The sequence below is a fragment of the Spermophilus citellus genome (genome assembly GCF_964194105.1).
Source record: "Spermophilus citellus genome assembly, chromosome: 15".
Taxonomy (NCBI): domain Eukaryota; kingdom Metazoa; phylum Chordata; class Mammalia; order Rodentia; family Sciuridae; genus Spermophilus; species Spermophilus citellus.
Window position 1 is genome coordinate 20,321,465 of NC_138195.1, and position 6,000 is coordinate 20,327,464.

Below are 6,000 nucleotides of genomic sequence, written 5' to 3' on the forward strand. Positions count from 1 at the left end.
TTTTTTAGACATGTTCTCCCGAAATTACCAAGGTGAGCCTCAAACTTGTGATCCTCTTGCCCCAGCCTCCTGAGTCACTGGGATTGCAGGTGTGTGCTACCATGCCCAGCTGAATACATTCTTAAAAAAATAAACTTGTGATGTAGAGGTACAGATGCTTCTTCATCCACATAGCAAATAGCAAGACCTAGTGGCCGATGAAATGACAGCCACCACCTCAATATGGTGATACATGTGAATATTTAGAGATAGCTGTAAAAGCTGGAATGTGGAGGAAAATACCTGTGATTCCTACTCTTAATAAAGTCACCCTTGTGGTAATGTCATTGAGCTGCAAAATCAGACCAGGCCCAGGGCCTCCAAATGCACCAAGCGATTCCATTCTTTTGTAAAACCACTCACTTTTCAATGTCTGCAACTAATTTTCAAATGTTTTCTCCTGGTGAGTGAACACAAACAGCATGAACTTATGCACACCCTTCAAAACTTCCTCCTCTAAGGGTTCAACCTGTTGTCTGTATAAGCAGGAAAGGAAGAGCCTGCAGCAACTTCTGCTTTATAACCTGCCACAACCTTCTAAGTCCAGAAAATATATTTTGTTGCCTGCTTAAATGGAGCAGAGGGAATTCAGAGACTTAAGATACCCCCCTAAGGTAGACTCTCACAAGATGACCTGGTACCTGGCAGTCACACTTGAGAGTGATTTGTCTTCATGGTGTGGCATGATAACCCCAGCACCAATGGGTACCTACCCCATGCTTCTGTAAGGAATGCTGACTTCTTACCTTTAGGATGCTTCTGTCACAGGAATTAAAATGACTCCCACTGGATAGGGACCCTGAGGGCCAGGGTCAGAGCACCTTTACCAGAGCCTGACTCAATCCAGGTCCCAGAAGTATTTGTTAAATGAAGGAGTGTATTCACTTCCTGAGGTCATACCCACACCCAGGCAGCCCAGCCTGCCACCCACAGGCAGGAATGCCATGGGGCTTACTTGTGACTGAGGAGATCATCTGTACTGCCAATCAGCAGAGAATGAGCCCTGCTCCAGCAGCTCTGATACTCTGCTCTGCAAGCAGGACACTGTGCCCAACTCTAGCACTGTCCTCTTGGGGAGTCCTCTCTCTTCCCTCAGCACCAAGCACAGAACCTCTGGATTGATACCTCATGTAGATGCCATTAGTGCAAGGCAAGAGGAGCCATTAAACCACAACCATTACAGGAGATTAAATTAAAGATAGAGAAGATTTGACACACAATTGATTTATTGTACTTACAAAAAACTCTGCACATAGAAATTAAAAATTAGCCATTCTTCTGAAGCATGCATGCATGCAACACTTACTCCCCATCTCAAAAAACAAAAATGCCAAAGATTGGGCTTTGATATAAGTCAAAATTTCAAAGAATATGTGACATACAGAACACATTTTCTTACCACAATGCAACTGTATCAGATGACAGTGAAAAAAGGCATGGCTAAATTTCCATAGATTTGGAAAATTACAAACATTTCTAAGTAATTCCTAGGTAAAAAAAAACTTATGATGAAAATTTAAAATAACCAGAATTGAATCATAATGAAAATGTTACATATTTTGTAGAATACCAGAAAAGTAATTATTAGAAGGAAATGGGCAGGTGTAAATACTCTAAAGAAAGACTAAAAAGGAAACAAGCTAAGCAGCCAGTTTCAAAAGTTTGAAATAGAATAAACCCACACACGAAAAGGGTAAAAAAAAAGAAAGAGAAATAAAGTAGAAAAAATATGAGAACAAAAATGAATGAAACAGAAAACAAATATACAATAAGAAGGATCAATGAATCTTCAAAAATTCTCTTTAAAAACAACCTATAATATGACAAACTTCTTACAAAATGGGTTAAGAAAAAGAGAAGACAAAAATATGTAGTATCAAGAATAAAGAGTGTGGCTGGGGAAATAGCTCAGTGGAGCTCTCGTCTAGTATGTGCAAGGATCTGGGTTCAATGACTAGCATCAAAAAAACCAGAAAGAAATAAAAACAGCACACTACAGGAACACAGCCACATCAATGTTTATAGCAGCACAATTCACAGCAGCTAAATTGTGGATCCAACCTAAATACCCTCCAGTAGATGAATGGATAAAGAAAATGTGGTACATATACAGAATGGAATATTACTCAATATTAAAAGAAAATAAAATCATGGCATTTGCAGTAATTGAATAAAGTTAGAGAATACAATGCTAAGTGAAATAAGCCAATCCCCCCCAAAACCAAATGACAAATGTCTTCTCTGATCTAAGAATGCTGATTCATAATGGGGATGGGGGTGAAGCATAGGAGGAATAGACAAACTTTAGACAGGGCAAAGGAGAGGGAGGAGAAGTGAGGGGCATGGGAGTAGGAAAGATGGTGGAATGAGATGGACATCATTACCCTAAGTGCCTATACGAAGACATGAATGGTGTGACTCTTCTTTGTGTTCAACCAGAGACTTGAAAAATTGTGCTCTATTTGTGTGCTATAAATTGAATTGCATTCTGCTGTGATATAGAACTCATTAGAATAAATAAAATTTAAAACTTTAAGAAAAAACAGAAAGAAGGGAAGGAAGGAAGGAAGGAAGGAAAAGGGGAACATGAGTAGAGAAAAGGTTAATAATGTAATAATAACTACATTAAAAACCTTGGGCCATACTATCATTTATAACTAAAATGAACAAATAAAAAAAACTTGGGCCAATAAATTAGAAAACTTTGAGGAAGTTCACACAATCTCAGGAAAATAGAGCTTCCTGAAACAGACTTAAGAAAAACAGAAAGCTGGAAGAGTCCTAACACCTTTTGAAATCTGAATCAAAGAGTTAAAAATCTTGTCACAAAGAACACACCAAACCAAGCCGCTTTACAACATTTTATGAAAATATTAGAATTTTTAAGAAGAAAATTCTAAAATTAACAAACTAGTTTGCATCACGGGAAAATAAAAATAAAAATAAATATTTCCTGACTTATACTATGAGGCCAGCCTAAACTTGTTACCAAAATCAGACAAAAAAAAAAAAAAAGAAAAAAGAGAAGTACAGCTCAACCTCATTTAGGAACTAGAACACAGAAAATCTAAAAAACTTAGCAAGTCAAATTCAATGTGGTGTGTGTGTGTGTGTGTGTACATATATATTCTTTAGAAAAAATGTAGAAAATATTTATAATACTTACATTCTTGAGACTATACATAGAATATATATTATATATGTTCTTTACACGTATATATAAAGAATAAATTTTCATAGTAATATCAGTTACCACCTTAATTAAAATAGAAAAACATTATCTCAAAAGATAATAAAAGCATCTGATAAATTCATCACCCATTTAGAACATGAACTCCTAATAAATTAGGAAGGGTTCAAAACTTCTCAAATCTGATATAAAGGCTTTTTATCAAAAATATTGACAGCAAAGATCATTATTATGGTGAACTACATAGATACAATCTCTTTAAAATTAAGAAAAAGCAAGGTGTTTTATCTCATTATTTCTATTCAATATTGTCTAGAGTCCTAGCTAGTGTATATTTTTTCTTAAAGAAAAAGGAAAATATTTACCATACATATATCAGATACAGCACTAATCTCCAGGATGTATAAAAAACTCAAAACCCAACACCAAAAACAAATAATCCAATCAAAAATTGAGCTAAGAAAGTGAATATACACTTCACAGAAGAAGAAATACAATTGATCAACAAACATATGAAAAAATGCTCATCATTTCTACAATTAGAGAAATGCAAATCAAAACTACTCTAAAATTTCATCTCACTACAGTCAGAATGGCAATTGTCAATAATACAAGCAATAATAATCCTTGTTGGTAAGGATGTCGGGGAAAAGGTACACTCGTACATCCCTGGTAGGACTGCAAATTTGTGCAACCACTCTGAAAAGCAGTATGGAGATTCCTCAGAAAATCTGGAATGGAACCACCATTTGAGCCAGCTATCCCACTCCTCAGTGTATATCCAAAGGATTTAAAATCAGTATACTACAGTGACACAGCCACATCAATGTTTACAGCAGTTCAATTCACAATAGCTAACCTATGGAACCAACCTAGATGCCCTTTAACAGATGAATGGATAAAGAAAATGTGGTACATATACACAATGGAATATTACTCAGCCCTAAAGAAGAATGAAATTATGGCATTTGCAGGTCAATGGAAGGAACTAAAGACTATCATCCTAGTGAAAAAGGCCAATCCCCCAAAACCAAAGGCCAAATGTTTTCTCTGATAAGTGGATGCTGATCTGTAATAGTGATGGGGGGGGGTAGGAAAGAATGAAGGAACTTTGGACTGTGCAGAGGGAGTAAGGTAAAGGGACGGGCTGTGGGGACGGAAAGGATGGTAGAATAAGACAGCCATTATTACCCTATATACATGTATGATTACGCTACTGGTGATAATCTGCACTATGTATAGCCAGAGGAATGAGAAGTTGTGCTCCATTTGTGTACAATGTATCAAAATGCATTCAACTGTCATGTATAACTAATTAGAACAAATTAAAAAATTTAATAAGGAATATATAAAAAAATCGAGAAGGAAGAAAAAAGAGGGGAAACATTAGATTCTCAGTTGATATGTTTGTCTATATAGAAAGCCACTAATTCTCAAAGACTAATTGTAAAAAATAATAATATCACTGAATATAGGTTCAATAGTTTTCAAATTTTTTATTGGGACATCATACTTTATGCCCCAGTACTTCCCCTTTCCTTTCCCTACTCTCTCCACGGTCAATATTTTTAAAAAATCAGTTGAATTGCTATATACCTGTAACAAACAGGTATATAGAAAACATGTTTTTTAAAAGATTGTGATTATACAACTACAATTCCACAACCGTTCTTTATTAATGTTGAGGATTAGCATATTCTGTGATCCAACAGCTCTCCTCCTGGAAATATACCCAAGGACTCCCTTAGCCATGTCATTCAGAGATTTAGGAAGGAATATAGAGCATGATATGTAATAGCAAAGGGCCTTGAAAGAATGATTGAAAACCATCAGTGGGAAAATGGATAGATCATTTATGATAAATGTTTAACATAGAATAATATACACTATAATAAATGAATAAATAATAACAACAAAGAACAGTTAGACAAAGCTACATAAATTGTGTGAGAATTCAAACTGTGAAATATGACAAACAGAAGAATCCCATTTCACAGCAGAGAAAATGACAGAGAAAGAGTTCAGTAAATACATGGTTAAAATGTTCTGTGAACTCAAGGAAGATATAAGGGAGCAAATACAAGCAGTGAAAGATCACTTCCACAAGGAGCTACATAAACAAATACAGGAAATAAAAGATCACCTCAACAGGGAGATAGAGGTTCTAAAAAAAAAAAAAAAAAACAGAAATCCTTGAAATGAAATAGACAATAAACCAAATTAAAAACTCAAATGAAAGCATCACCAACAGAATAGACCACCTGGAAGATAGGATATCAGACAATTAAGATAAAATATATAATCTTGAAAAAAAACATAAGACCACACAGTGATAATGGTAAGAAACCACGAGCAAAACATTCAAGACACATGGGATAGCATAAAAAGACCAAATTTAAGAGTTACTGGGATAGAGGAAGGCATAGAGGTCCAAACTAAAGGAATGAACAATCTATTCAATGAAATAATATCCAGACATGAAGAATGGATTGGAAATCCAAATTCAAAAAGCCTGCAGGACACCAAATGTACAAAATCACAAGAGATCCACATATTATAATAAAAATGCCCACCATATAGAATAAGGAAAGAATTTTAAAAGCCACGAGGGAAAGAAATCAGATTATATATAGGGGAAAACCAATTAGGATAACAACAGATTTTTCAACACACACCCTGAAAGCTAGAAGATCTGGAACAACATACATCAAGTTCTGAAAGAAAACAAGTGCCAACCAAGAATCTGGTATCCAGCAAAATTAAGCTTTAGA